The 15,905-nt window shown below is 39.7% G+C and overlaps 1 pseudogene; it reads left to right on the top strand.

Moving 5' to 3' along the window:
• Positions 1 to 1,175: 1,175 nt before the first annotated feature.
• On the top strand, positions 1,176 to 3,296 carry LOC101705827 (GMP synthase [glutamine-hydrolyzing] pseudogene; annotated as a pseudogene).
• Positions 3,297 to 15,905: the final 12,609 nt, after the last annotated feature.

Raw genomic sequence — 15,905 nt, 5'->3', positions numbered from 1 at the left:
TAGGGTGGCAGGATTTATTATGCACGTCCTCTCTGTGCATTTCTTTTCAGTGGTACTCAATAGACTATAAATAGCGCTTGCTATGAAATGCAGATTTGTTCTTATCTCAGAGCTAATTCCTAGTTCTTCTTATCCCTCCCAATCTTTACCCCTTCGCAGTATTTTTCATTTGAAATATCTAGTTTTCAGGTAAATATCATCAATTATCAAAGAGGCCCCTCTAGCTCCAATATATATGAGCATATGAAGTAAAGCCTACATCTAAGTCAAAGCATGCAGAGCCAATTTTCCCAAACTAAATAAAGTATAATTTCACACATTTAAAAACTTTCTGAATGCACATGAGATATACTTTTTATATATCATGATGAAAAAAAGATCAACAGGAGGATTCATATAGGTTTGATATTTTACTCAGGGCACTCAAACTATGTTTGGTGATTGTTAAAACTTTATGTCTGTTTAATCACAACATGCGTGTTTGTGGTCTTTTTTCTCTTGGTGAGCCCTAATTTTATCTTGGAATTAGTTATAGAAAGGACAAGAACTTACTGCATCAGAATCAAAGTCCAATAATCATTACTATTAAACATAACCATTCTTTATCAATGTCATCAGCTATTCTAAAATTATTTAAAAGTCTCTAGTCTTTTTTTAAAACACTGTATTCAGAAATTTAAATCATACAAATTTGGAAAATGTACTTTAGTTTCATTACATTCCATTCTCTGTAATCAGACATCATGGAGTTATTGACAAACTATATTTTTCTCTCTTGATGAGAAAATAAGCTGTTTATTACAACTGTGTAATGTGCAACATTATAAGTGCCTGACATAGGACAGTAAATTAAGAACTACTATGGTACATCCATAAATGATAATATCATAAAACATTTTTAAAATTCTAAAAATGTATACTAAAGATATGTATGATCAGGCTACTTGCAAGTTGAAACAATCAGGTTATAAAGAAAATGTGGAGCAGGAGGCAGGGTTGGGGGGTGGGGTAGCCTGCGCGCTGCTGGTCTTCTCTCCCGTGGCGCAGGGGCCTGAGCTCTGAGGCTGCTGCTCTGTTTGGCGCTCTGCGGCAGCCCAGTCTTCTCCGTTCCCGGCTGCTCCTCGACCAGGCCTCCCTCTGGATCTCGGCCCGCAGCGCCAACCCTTCCGGGTCGCTTCTGCCCCGTCTCCTACTCTTGCCGCGTCGCGGCCCCAACCCCGATGGCTCTGTGCAACGGAGACTCCAAGCTGGAGAATGCTGGAGGAGACCTTAAGGATGGCCGCCAACACTATGAAGAAGCTGTTGTCATTTTGGATGCTGGTGCTCAGTACGGGAAAGTCATAGACCGAAGAGTGAGGGAACTATTTGTGCAATCTGAAACTTTCCTCCTGGAAACACCAGCATTTGCCATAAAAGAACAAGGATTCCGTGCTATTATCATCTCTGGAGGACCTAATTCTGTGTATGAGGAAGATGCTCCCTGGTTTGATCCAGCAATATTCACTATTGGCAAGCCTATCCTTGGGATTTGCTATGGCATGCAGATGATGAATAAGGTATTTGGAGGTACTGTGCACAAAAAAAGTGTTAGAGAAGATGGAGTCTTCAACATCAGTGTGGATAATACATGTTCATTATTCAGGGGCCTTCAGAAGGAAGAAATTGTTTTGCTTACACATGGAGATAGTGTAGACAAAGTAGCTGATGGATTCAAGGTTGTGGCATGTTCTGGGAACATTGTAGCAGGTATAGCAAATGAATCTAAAAAGTTGTATGGAGTAGAGTTCCACCCAGAAGTTGGCCTTACAGAAAATGGAAAAGTAATACTGAAGAATTTCCTTTATGATATAGCTGGGTGCACTGGGACTTTTACAGTGCAGAACAGAGAACTTGAATGCATTCGAGAGATCAAAGAGCAAGTAGGCACATCAAAAGTTTTGGTTTTACTCAGTGGTGGTGTAGACTCAACAGTTTGTACGGCTTTGCTAAATCATGCTTTGAATCAAGATCAAGTCATTGCTGTGCACATTGATAATGGCTTTATGAGAAAACGGGAAAGCCAGTCTGTTGAAGAACACCTCAAAAAGCTTGGAATTCAGGTTAAAGTGATAAATGCTGTTCATTCCTTCTATAACTGAACAACTACTTTACCAATATCAGATGAAAACAGAACCCCATGAAAAAGAATTAGCAAAACATTAAATATGACAAGTCCTGAGGAGAAAAGAAAAATCATTGGTGATACTTTTGTTAAGACTGCCAATGAAGTAATTGGAGAAATGAATCTGAAACCAGATGTTTTCCTTGCCCAAGGTACTTTACGACCTGACCTAATTGAAAGTGCATCCCTTATTGCAAGTGGCAAAGCTGAACTCATCAAAACTCATCACAATGACACAGAACTTATCATGAAGTTGAGAGAAGAGGGAAAAGTAATAGAACCACTGAAAGATTTTCATAAAGATGAAGTGAGAATTTTAGGCAGAGAACTTGGCCTTCCTGAAGAATTAGTTTCCAGGTGTCCGTTTCCAGGTCCTGGCTTGACTATCAGAGTAATATGTACTGAGGAACCTTATATTTGTAAGGACTTTCCTGAAACCAATAATATTTTGAAAATAGTGGCTGATTTTTCTGCAAGTGTTAAGAAGTCTCATACATTATTACAAAGAGTCAAAGCCTACACCACAGAAGAGGATCAGGAGAAGCTGATGCAGATTATGAGTCTGTATTCACTGAATGCTTTCTTGCTGCCAATCAAAACTGTGGATGTTCAGGGTGACTGTCATTCCTACAGTTACGTTTGTGGGATCTCCAGTAAAGATGAGCCTGACTGGGAGTCTCTTGTTTTCCTTGCTAGGCTTATACAGAGGATGTGTCACAACATTAACAGAGTTGTCTATATCTTTGGCCCACCGGTTAAAGAACCTCCTACAGATGTTACTCCCACTTTCTTGACAACAGGGGTGCTTAGTACTTTACACCAAGCTGATTTTGAGGCCCATAACATTCTCAGGGAGTCTGAGTTTGCTGGGAAAATAAGCCAAATGCCAGTGATTTTGACACCATTACATTTTGATCGGGACCCACTTCAGAAGCAGCCTTCATGCCAGAGATCTGTGGTTATTCAAACCTTTATTACTAGTGACTTCATGACTGGTATACCCACAACACCTGGTAATGAGATCCCTGTGGAGGTGGTGTTAAAGATGGTCACTGAGATTAAGAAGGTCCCTGGTATTTCTTGAATTATGTATGACTTAACATCAAAGGCCCCAGGAACTTCTGAGTGGGAGTAATAAATTTGTTCTGTTAAAAAAAGAAAAAGAAGAAGAAGAAGAAGAAAAGAAAATCTGTAACAAAATCCTATTTGGAAAAAAAAGTGTGTTGTTTGCACATGAGGGTGTGGGGCTTTAGAAGGCTTTAAAAACAAATGTTGACTGTGGCCATCATTTGTATTCTAGGTGACAATTTCATCTTTAATTATAGTTTCTACTTTGTATGATGAACATAGGATATTTGTGTAATCAAAGCAAACATATAAATCCTTTAAAACCTTTAAACCAGATTCTTAGGCAAAGAAATATTAGAAACCACATCTACTTAAAATAAATGTCAAATGCTATATTTTAAAATTTGTGCTATGGGGCCAGGGATTTGGCTCAGTGATTTCGCCGCCTGCTGCACAAGCGCAAAGACCCAAGTTCGATCCCCGGTACCAAAAAGAAAAAAAAATTACTTAAAATTTGTGCTATGCATAGGTTGAAGATTTATCAAGATAATATTATTCTGTGTGACTAAATGTAAAGCCAAGAGTGGAGAACAACAAACATGTAGAGCTGAATAGCAGAGGTCCTTCGATGCTTGATTCCTGAGTACTTCCCAGGAATATGCACAGAATATCACCTGATCTTCCACTCCTACTGACCCAGAAAGCCTTCTGTTGTTTGAAAGCAAAGTTCAGCTCCTTCCTTGAAATACAGCCTTATGACCGAGCCTGTGATAAAAGCACTCGTTCACTGGTGCACTGTGAGCCAGGGACCGTTGTAAACATTTTACATAAAAAACCATTTAATCCTTCACTACACTGTTGTAGTCAGAAGGATTCAGCAAGGGAATACATTGAATACAGGACACATAACTTACAAGGTTATTTCATGATAATTACCCAAAGAGTCAAATACAAAAGAGTGCAAGAGATTAACTGCACACTAGAGGCCCAAAGGATTTAGCTGAGGACCCAGAGCTCAGCAGTTTCCCACACAAGCCCACCTGAAGGGCTAGAATCCAAGGAAGTGTCGTTCATGAGACCAGACAGTGGCCCAGGGCCCACAGCAATGTCTCATGCAAGTCCGTATTGAGATCTGCACCTGGAAGGCCCAAAGGCCACTGGTGGAAGCCAGAAAATCTACACTGGTGAGATGAAGGATTTGTGCCACCAGGCTGAGGGATCCACATTGGAGCCAGGAAGTGATGCTTACGGTGAATATCAGAGCTCCCCTGATGAGAACAGCAGCCATTCCCAGCTTCAGTGAGCTCTTCCTCCAATGAGAACATCCTAGTTTGCATCAGGAAAACCATCTGCAGCAAGCTTCTCCTAGCAAATCAACAGGCCAAGATCTTCTCCTACAGTTTCTTTTATGGCTCCTGGTAACAGTCTTCAGGTGGATGCTCCATGCCCAGACCACGCTGATACAGTTCAGCTGGGCGATACAAGTTGAGCATTAGTCAATCCACCACAAACACTATGTATAGTCTTGCTGTTATCCCATTTTTCTGATGAAAAAACTGAGGCACACAGGCAAATTTATTGAAATGCTTAGCGCTTATCAGTAGCAAAGATTCCACATCTCGGCAGCCAGAGTCTGTTCTAAATCACACATCACAACATTTCTCAGCAAAAAAAAATCAATGGACTATTAACGGAAAATACTATCCACATGCATACACAGTTTACTTTTACAGTACAAGCTTCTCTGAGGAGCTGCTTGTAATCATCGACTCCTACCAGGCAGTCTCATCTGCCAGTTCCTAGATGTTTTCTCTTGGCTCAGAGCGCTCCCTCAAGGTCTGCATCAGACTTGCATACTCTGGAACCAGGTAATCTCCCAAGTTTCCAGTGCTGCTTACAATGCCCCTGGAAATTTTCCTCTTCCAACACCCTCTGAAATGTACTCAACAAACCTTGATTCAATGAAATATGCTTGATATTTAGAATAGCTGGAGGAAAGAAAGAGTTTACCCCAGACATCTTCTGAAAAATTCACTGTAAATTCTCTCAACTCATTGACCCTTTCCCCATATTTTCTTGTCTTTTATTGAATCATGGAGATAAGTAAAAATAAGGTCCCATTATGGCCATAAATGTAAAGTCCCAAACTTAGCTAGTGTTTCTTCTGTTGATAGTTTAATTATCCTTGTCATTTTTCTACTGGGTATCACGTTACAGCTCAAAACCGAGCCTGACTGTCTTGGTGATTAAAATTGGTTGCATAGTTCAGCTTGGTACTTGTGAAATCCAGACAGCCACCCTGATGCAGATAACTGACCTACTTAAAAGATTTAAATACCACCACCACAATGTATAAGCATATGCATCCATTTTTATTAATTATTGTAGCCAACATTTAGTCCTCACACAAAAGAACACATTTAATAAAATGTTGAAATTCAAAGTAACTTTTGGCATTGCCTTTGACCATTTAATTGATGGTTTCTGTTATCTTAGCACTAAATTGTATAGTAGTATTCACCTAATCGTTTCTGATAAATATTCTTGAGAAAACTAGAAACAATGGTTGTGATGACCAACATCCAAGTCTCCATTCCTCCCATAAATATTAAATTTTCTGGGGATATGTGAGCAGACTTTGTAACTAGTACAAACATAAATGGAAGATTTGGGAAAATGTATCACCTCAATCAAGGTCTCTCTACTTACAACTCTGAACTTAAGAGTCAACTAGATTGACTATGCTTCCATAACTAATTCCAACTAAGCTACACCTGAAAAGAAGTCTGGGGTTATAACTACTAGTTTTCTCTTTAAAAAATGTAAAATCTCAAAGGTAAGAGACACCACAAAGTAGATTTTTTCTCAGCACTCTGGCCTGCACTTAGACTTCAGTTTTACCCTCTTCCTCAAGGTCAATATTCAAAGAAACACTTAGGTTCAGAAGTATTGCAAGAAAGCTTTATGCCAGTGCCTAAGTGATTTAAGGGCTCTCTTTTTTCTGCATAAAAGCATTTGAAGTTCTTCAATTTTTTGCTAGGTTCTCCGCCTAGATGATTGAGCTAATTTGTTGATAAAACAGAATAATTACATTTGAAAATCCTGTGGAATAAATGCAGAAAAGATGATCACATCTTTAAAAGAAATGTGCTTTTTAAAGAATGTCTGAAATTTTCTCAAGGACAAATACTTTTGATCTTGGTGGCGGGGAGTCATTAAAGAGTGAAAATAGGTTAATCCACATAGCTGTAGTTCTCACTCTTATTGAGTAGCTCCTTTTCCAGCTGGGTACTGATTACAATTAGAAGATAACCTGAATTCCCACCTCTGAGCTGTGTGTTTGTCCTGAGGGTGTTGCTGAACAACAGAACTGCCTTAGGTGACTATGCCCCTGTGCATGAAATTATTTCCAATAGCCTGAAGCATAGCAGAATGTTTTAAGTGACAAGTTTAAGAAATGTTTCTTATCATACTGCACTAGAGTCATTTTTTACCCCTGTTCTCATCTATCTGCTTGGTTTGAATTTTTAAAAAATACTTTCATCCTACTTGCTTTGCTTCTTGCAGTTGCAGTGTCAAAATAATCCATCAACGAAGTTGCTCTCTATAGTGGAAACACCTTAGATGTCATTTATCAAGTTGTGCCTTGGACATTTATGAGTTTCCCCTTGGATTATTATGAACTTTTGAAGGAATATAGAGTCAAAACTTGTTGAAAAACCAAAACTGAACATTTAAAATGACAGGTACCTAATTAAAAGTAACTTGTTTTTAGCTCTGAAACATACTCGTTTGATATTTGACTGTATTCAGAAATGTAAGAACACCATTGAGAAGATTTCTGAGTATCAACTATGTCCTAGAATTACATACACCTTTCATCAGAAAGCTCAAACAATTTCTGAGTGTAAACTTGTCTAGACTGGAGTAACAGTGAGGCTAACGACGCAGATGATCAGAAACCCAGAGTATCGCTGCCTTTCTCTTTGTTCTACTTTGCAGGCAGGTGATTTACCTCGGGGACTTTCAACAAGATGCCTGGAGAAGATGCCACGCAAGCATAATTTGAAAACGCTCAACTGAGTATCTTTAGATCCCAGTTATAATTGCTGTCAAATAAATATTTTAATCTTGTCAATTTATCACACATTTATTCAAATGTATACTAAGGAAATATCTATAAAGGGAGAAATCTGGTGACCTGGTAGTTTTGTTAGTCAAAATTTTCTATTAGTGAGTTGCCATGTCAGCCCATAAGATTTAATATCATAGTTCCAAGGGTCATCTAGAGGGAGGGAAGGTAGGAGAGGGAAATAATTAAAGGAGAAGGGAACAAAAAATATAAAATTAAAATGAGGATAAATGAGAATGGAAACTAGTACCATTGAGTTTATTGCTACCTAATACATTTATAATCCCATATATGGAAATTTGTAAAACAGATTTAACTGGTTTCCTGGATGATTTTCAGATTTAAGCCTGATTTAACTTCTCTCTTTTTTCCTGTTATTTATTCTCTCTCTCTCTCGCTCTCTCTCTCTCCAATCTGTTTCATTACCAACTGTATTGTATAAACTGTGTAAATCTTAGAAGTTGTGCACAACCAAATAGCACAACAGCCTTCAGGCAATGAGAAATGAGGCATGGAGGTTGTTCTGAGCTTGTAGAAGTGTGTGGGCAAAGGAAAAAAGAGTAGGATATGATAGCAGATAATTTTTCTCATGAGCATTGAGCAAAGAGCAAATGGCCTCCCCCAGAAGCAAATGGTCCAAGCAGAAAAATGGTAAGATGTTAGATTAGAAGATGTGAGACAAGTTTCTGCATACCCAACCCCCGTTTGGGAATCTAAGTCTCATGCACTATGTTGGTTTCCTACTGCCACTGTGATAAATGACTACAAATTTAGCAGCCTAACAACACGTGTTTAGGGTGAAGTGGCAGAAATTCAGGCTGTTACCATATCTAATTGCTTCAAATCTTTATTTACTTCATATCCTTTTCTCTATGTCTCCTCCACCTTGGGTTTGCACCTCCTGAGTACTGGCCCTGTAGTCCTTGCAGTAATAGCACTCTATAGTCCTGGGCTGTATTTTCCACAGGACATTGACCAAGTCTAGCCTCCTTTTAACTTCAAGAAGAGGGACTTCGGCAGGTTTAGAAGATGTTTGAACTACTGGCCAAAATTGACTGGAAAGACCTTGAGAGGGTACTTCTCCCAAAAGTACAAAGCTGGACAGGTAGGTGCTATTTCAGCTTCTGCTTGTGGTGAAAATCAAGGTGAGTTAGATGACCATGTAAACTGAAATACAGAGAAAGCCAGCTAGAAAAAAAATAAATAAATCAGATTTATAGAGAAGAGATTCAAGACTACAAAATCTCAGGGAGGAGACAAGTGGAATTAAGGCTTGTCTTTGTTCTGGATATTTTGAGACCCTTATGAAGAGATATACCTCAGTTCCCTCTCCTTGGATTGACCTAGTTCAAAATCCCACTCAGCTTCTGATTTTCCAGTTATTGTGGCTGTATAACAAACTATTTTCAAAACCTAGTGGCACAAAACAACTAACTCGTTCCTGACACTGATTGACTCTGTGGGTTATGGCCCTGGACCAAGCACCACGGGGAATCACTCCTGCCTCCAGAGCAGGATGACTTCCATCTAGAAGTGACTCAACAGCTGGAGCATAGAATCACCCACCTGAGGAATGTCGAGGCTATAATATAAAAGTAACAAGTGAAACATAAGCTCTTGTGCAGCCAACATTGAAATATCCAGTCTGACACATGAAGGACCTGGCCCTAAGATAATGCAGGGGGCCGGGGGATCTCCATGCGGATTCTGGAAGTTTCGGTGCCCACTGTAAGGTTTGGAGCTCTTCCTGGAGTCAGTGGGAAACACTGAATTTTGAGCGAAGAAGAGACCTGAAAACAGAGAACTAGAAGAATGTGGTCAGAGAGAAGAGAAGAGAATTATAGTCTTCTGAGATTGTCCCATTTAATCTGGCCAGGATTTTATTATCTGACAACGAAGCTGCTGTCCTTTGATGACAAGTCAGACTGGCATTTATCTTTGTAAAATTCATTCCCAGTGATACTGTGTTACTACCCCAATTCTGCTTCAGAACAGAACTAAAAGCTAATTTGTGTTTCTATTTGACAATGTGCAAAATAAATCAAAGTGTACCAGGATTTGTGGACTGGATTTAAATTTTATGGTGTTTTCTTCTCTTGGAAAAATGATTCCCATTGTTTATCATAGCACTGAGTGCACACAAAGAAAGTGCTATTCCCTCACTCTCCTTTCAGCTTTACAACACAGGGTCTCTCCACACAGGAAGTTTGGGCTTAAGTGGGAAACTTTGAACAATATACAACATTCTTACATTCCCACAGTCTGGGTAGGATTCAGGGTTAGAAAGAACGTTTAGAAGCCGTTAAAGGAAAGACTGCAGAGCAGATTCTTATTCATCAAAAAGTTTCAAATCCTTAAAAGCAGGAATATCTTTTTTTTTTTGGCCAACAAGTTATATATTTACTTTCATATTACAGAAATAAATATTTTGTCTATCACCAACTTATCTCAAATATTGCATCTAAAGACTTGTAAAAGAAGTTAACTAAAGATACTATATACAATTTATTTTGAATTCAAGAAATTTTCTACTACATTTATTTGATCCATTTAAAAAGTTGTACGTGTCGTCTTCAACTTACTAGAACTGCTCTGTCTACTCAAGTCTCCCAAATGCTCCCAGACATACTTATGTCTGCCTTTTTCCCTTCTCTGTTTTTCAATTTTTTGCTTAATAAAAGATTTTGGAGGCAACCTTAGCCATTTTGTTCAAGTCTTTCTCTTAATATATCACAGGCAATGATTCTGGAAAAAAGGTTAAATGTGCCTTTGACTTTCCTATTCAGTACTCAGATAAAAAGAACCCTACTGTTTTGTGAAAGGACACTGGTTAAATGAGCTACATGGAAGTAATACTTTACATCTTAAAATAACTCTTCTGTTTTCATATGGTTCTGGCTCTCTTCTCATACAGGATTTACATCTCAGCCAAAGTGCAGAACCTTCTCTCTCAGAGTAGGCACAGGAGAATATTGGGTCTTATTTGTTTCCTTGTTTAAATATTGTCTTTATCTTCCAAATTTTCCAATTCCTTGAAGTCTGAGACAATGTCTCTTCTTCCTGGTGGTGTTAAATGAGAACTTGCTGAAGTGTGGGTTTCTTTAAAAAAAGACAGGCTAAAATTTTCTGAAATCTGATTATCAGTATTCAGGGATGCATCTGCCACCTGAATAAAACTGCCAATGATTTGGACAAAAAGTGCAAATGTATATTAGGTTAATGTGTGCACAGTCTCTAAAAAGCTGGTTTGCAGATAAAGATGTACCTTCCTTATGTCAGCAAGAGTCAGGAAATTTGATTCATCTTGAGTACATTATCAATGAGGCATTTAACTTCATTAAATCACAAGCAAGAAACTAAAGTGTGAAATAAATGGGTTAGGGTTTCTTCTTTATCACTAAGATGCTAACATGTAGAAGACAAGCGTGGTGGGGCAGGCTTGTGATCTCAGCTCTTGGGAGGCTGAGGCAGAAGAATTGCTGCTAGACTGAGGCCAGCATTGCCCACAGAGTAAGTTCAAGGCCAGCCTGAACTACATGATGAGACCCTGTCTCAAAAATCATCATCATCATCATCATCTAATGTGTAGATTCTATGCCATGGCACGACTTTTGCATTTATAACTCCTTACAACTGCTAAACTTTTTGCAATTTTGTTTTTACTATGAAAAACAAGCCATTCTTTGTGGGTAAAAAAGAGAAGGGAAAAGCTGGGTTTATCTAACCACTGGGTAATCCTAGGCAAATTGTTCTTGCTGAGCTCCACTGTTTGGGGTTAAAAATAGCCATATGATGTCAACCCTGCTGAAGCATAGGTGTGATTTAATAATCTACCTAATGATGAGCCTAGCAGAGTTTGGATACATAGTAGATAGTCTTTAAATTATGTCTGTCATTATGATTTGTTTATAATAAAGAGATTTATTAATTTATTGCAAAAAAAATTGTTACATATACCTACTGAGTGATGGAATAGTATTCTTATGGAGCTTACAGTCCAGAGGCCAATAAACAAGATGAATAAGTGATCCAAGTGAGTGTTTTTTTGTTTGGGAGTGTTTGTTTGTTTGTTTACCTTAAAATTGAGGGCTGAAAGAGCCATAAGAAAGTGTGATTTCCTTTCTGCAGCGGCTGCCCTTCCAGCCCCAGTCACATGATTGGCCTTGTCCTCCACTCAGTCCGGAGTTTGTCCCTGTCTTCCATCTGTGGCGTCTCAGAGAGAACAAGTCAGCCAGGCCCTTGTTCCGGGGCAGGCAAGGAGACCTCCTGTCTGAGGCTCTTGCAGAGCGCTCAGGCCTAAAGCCTGCTGAAGGTCACTCATTGGGACAGGGCAAAATGGACATGGAAGCCATGTGAGCAGCCTGGAGCATGTGAGAGGCCATGTGGGAACAGGTCCTCATGTCACCTCTGTTCCTGCAGGGCTCCTGGGCACTTTTATGCACTGAGAACTTTGTTTTGCTTTCTGTTCAGATGAGTTCACGAGTGAATATGTTGTGCACTAATAATTATTTAATTTCTGAGGTGAAAATGTTAGCTCAGAATCCAGAGCCATGTATTTTGCCATGATCCTCAGTGGCCCGGCCCTCGGTCTTCCTTCCATCCCAGCCTCACCTCCCCAGGGCACTTCCTCTACCCTTTATGACCCACCTGGGTTTCTCGCTGCCCTAAGACGTTAAAATGCCTAGTCCTGTCCAGTTTCATTCAAGATGGGGTCTGTTGGTACCTTCGTGTTTCATTTGCGTTTATCAGGACTGAAGGTGGGGCTGAAGGGAAGAGGGCAAGGAGGCGCCTAACGATGCTGTGGTGATGGAACCCCTGGGGGTTCTTCAGAGACCTGTCATGGACAGGGCTTTCATGGCTGACCTTTTCAGACCTTCTCTCCTCAGCTGTGGTTCGTGTCTCTCCTGTCACTTAAAACTGCAGACCTGCAGACAAGCCTTTCCAGGTGGCTCAAACACCAGCAGTATCCATGTCACACCAAATGTGGACCTACAGCTCACTCCTATGGGCCATTCTCTGTCCATACATATCAGTTCAGCCAGGTGCCACTTCTTCAGCCATTTCTAGGCACCTTCCTTCCAAATTCCTGGAACAATATGTCAGATTCTCCTTCAAGAATATTTCCACCAAGCTCTCTCCGAGGGGCTGCATAGAGATTGAGCTATGTGCATTTTCTGAAGCTCATTCCTGCTCCTCTGGTAGACTATTTTTTACATGTTCCTCTGACTCTGCATTTGGTTTTCTTAGAGCTTCCCTATTTTAACACGCAGAGTAGGGGCCAGGGAGGCAACCTGTGCTCTCTGCCAGCACGCAAGGGAAGAGGAGCTCTCTCTGCTCCCAAGCATTCTTCTCATGAAAACCTCCTGTTTGATTTCTAGAGGTGCACAACAACTGCTGGGCTACTTCTTATCTTGTTAGTAAGCTCCAGACGCCTGTATCCAGCAGCTGACCTTTTCTAGAGTACGCACAAATTACCATCCTGCTACAATTTGGAGGTTTGTCTTCCAGAATTCACGTGTTGGAAACTTAACCCCAGTTATATGTGGAGTTATTTGGAGGTGGAGGCCTTCTGGGGCGAGTAGGATTAGACGAGCCCTCTGTGTGGGCCCCCATGGAGGCACTGATAACTTATTAAATCCATTGGAACTATGGTCTACACTGAGATACCAATCATGGAATCTCATGGTAGAACCCAGCTTCGGGAATCCGTGAAACATATTCGGCATTGTCATCTCTTTAAACAGTAGCTTGTTTCAATAAAACTCTACTTGTTCCGTAACTCTCTTCTTTGGACTGGATTCCCATTTTCTTCTTGCATTGATTTGTAATACCAGACTTTTATCTTCAAGAGGGGCAGGAGATAGAGCAGCAGAGGTCCATGGGGGGAGGCAGGGGAAAAGGAAGAGACTGTAGGAGAGAGATTGGTTCTGAATTCTTAAATAATAATTTTACGGGCCGGGGATTTAGCTCAGTGGTTCCGTCGATTGCCTTGCAAGTGCAAGGACCTGAGTTTGATCCCTGGTACCAAAAATAATAATAATAATAATAATTTTACTCCACTTTTCTGAATTTTATATGTAACTTTTTCCCAAAGGAAATAAAGTAGCAACTAATATATGGTATTTTCTGCTGTTTGTGATATAACCTTCATCATTTAATAGATACATACCTTTCGGAGTATTTCGGGAAGAATATATGTGAATTTATCCTGAATAGCCTCAGAAATAATCGTCTAAGAAGCCGTATCATTTTATTTTGAGCTGGGGGGGGTGTTCCCAGCTGAGCCCCACACAGCTCCTAAATGCAGAGGCTGGCTTCCTGCTGGTTGGCATAATGGAAGCCCTCAGGCCTGTACCTGCAAGAGTTGATAAGCCCAAGCACAAGGGAACCTTCAAAGATTTGTGCCAGGTACCTGGAGATTTTCAAAATACATAAAACAGAAGGATTAAAAAGCACCAGTGTCCTATCCTGGTTCCAGTGCCTAAGACAGATGTTCACTAGAAAGGTCTGAGTTTCTTAGAAAACTTTCCTAGTCAGTTTTTAGTTTTTTTCAATTCTGTTAACCTTGACTTGAAAAACTCTATGTGCACTTTATTAATGGTCTTCTCCAAACACATTTATAGTCTACATATGAGATGAAGAGCCTATCAATAATGTCTCTTTATCATGAGCTAACTATCCTGCCTTCCTTCCATAGATAATCATGGCATGTTCACACACAAAAAAAGAATTTCTGTGTACTTAATTATGGGATGTGGACAAAGGCTTATTAAAACTTCTACTCTATTGACACCTCAGTTCTGTGCACAATCCTTTTGCAATTGTTTTCTGAATGAAGCCCAAAGTAATGAAAATGGAAAGTGATAAATACGCACAGCTGTAGCATGGGTTTTCAGCAACTAAACGTGACTGATTACAGATTCTGTGTCTAAAAATAGAAATCTCTGTTTATGTTGGGGCAATGCTTAAGTAACACAAATGTCTTCAGACCCCACCAAACATGAAGTAAAAGCATGTAAAAATGAATTAATATTAAGAAAGAATACCTAAATCTCACTACTCTTTATCCCTTACTTGCCAAGCTGCACAACTGCACCTACCACTGCAACGTCCTCTTTCTCTTCTCTACTTTCCTCTTCTAATAGCTTCACTTATTTTTCATTTTAAACTCCTCTCTCTTTCTGTGTCTGTCTGTCTCTCTGTCTCTCTCTCTTTCTCTCCCCATCTCTAGCAAAAAGATAAATTTACTGAAAATCTTCAAAGTTCATACTTTGTAGACTGAGCCCATAAAGAAAGATGTTACAACTATCGTTTGAGCAAAAGTAAGAAATTCAAAGGCGTGGATACATCTACTCTGTTAGGGTGGCAACAAAGCTACAGTCAGGGGGCAGCCACTGAGCAGGGCTGTTTCTATTGTCACCTGAGACAGGTAAGAGGTGGATATGGGTCCGACAGCAGAAGGAGCTCTTTCTGAGCAGGGAGTTAGAGGCTATACATATTATTCTTTCATTCATTCACCTATTGCTAATATTTAGAATGTTATGGTGGAGAACAATAGCTAAACAAGAAACTAAAATTCAGTAAACTGAGCTAGATGTGGTCATGGCTCATCCTGTAGCCCTAGCGTTCCCTGGAAGCTGAGACAGAAGGATCATGAGTTTGAGTCCAGCCTGGGCACCTTAGTGATTTAGTAAGACCCTGTTTAAAAATAAAGAAAAAAAATATACTTTAAAAGTGCTGAGAATGCAGTTCAGTGCAAAGGCCCTAGGTTCAATTCCTAGTAACAACAGCAACAACAACAAAAATCACTAAAATAATAGCCACCATGCATTCATTTGAATTTTTTTTTAATTACAGACCATACTAAATATTCTGGATGCATTATTTCCTTTCATTTTCACAAAACTTCTTACACTTCACAATTGAAGCAATCTGAGGCTTAGTCTGCCAGTGTTGTTCGTCCCATGTTACACAACTGAGAAAGCAGCTTTGGAATTTTGAAAAATTTCTGCCTAACAGCAAAATCTGTACTCTTCCATGCTGTTATACCCTAAGTGATACCCTGACGGGAGAAGAACACGGAAAAATGTAACAAAACTTCTGTGACCAAGGGCAGATTTTCAGGGGAACTGAAGTCAAAACTAGGAATTTAAGGATGATAAATGAATGAATGAATGAATGAGTGAATAGACTGAAGAGGAAATAGAGTGTTCTAGATTACAAAAAAAAAAAAAATCGGTAACATAAGCAAAGAGGTGAGAATGAGACAGTCATGGTTAAGGAAATGAAAGGCCTGCGATACCACTGGACCACAGAGAGGGAGCAGAGCTTGGACAGAGAGAGCCGTGGGAAGGAGAGCTGCCGGACATGTAAGGGTGCATTCCTGCTCATCAGGTTGATGAAAGTGTTCACTCGCTTTCATAGCTTAAGTCATTCTTTTTTATGCTTGTTTAGCACATGGATGCATCACCATGCATTTACCCATTCACCTGTTGATGTGCAATTTAGTTGTTTCTAGTTTACAATTAAATCAGTATGAATATT

This window comes from Heterocephalus glaber, unplaced genomic scaffold (assembly GCF_053883595.1).
Source record: "Heterocephalus glaber isolate CG9 unplaced genomic scaffold, H.glaber_assembly_v1.0 deba00001481, whole genome shotgun sequence".
Taxonomy (NCBI): Eukaryota; Metazoa; Chordata; class Mammalia; order Rodentia; family Bathyergidae; genus Heterocephalus; species Heterocephalus glaber.
Note: the sequence above shows the minus strand (reverse complement) of the source record. Positions and strands in the feature narration are given on the sequence as shown.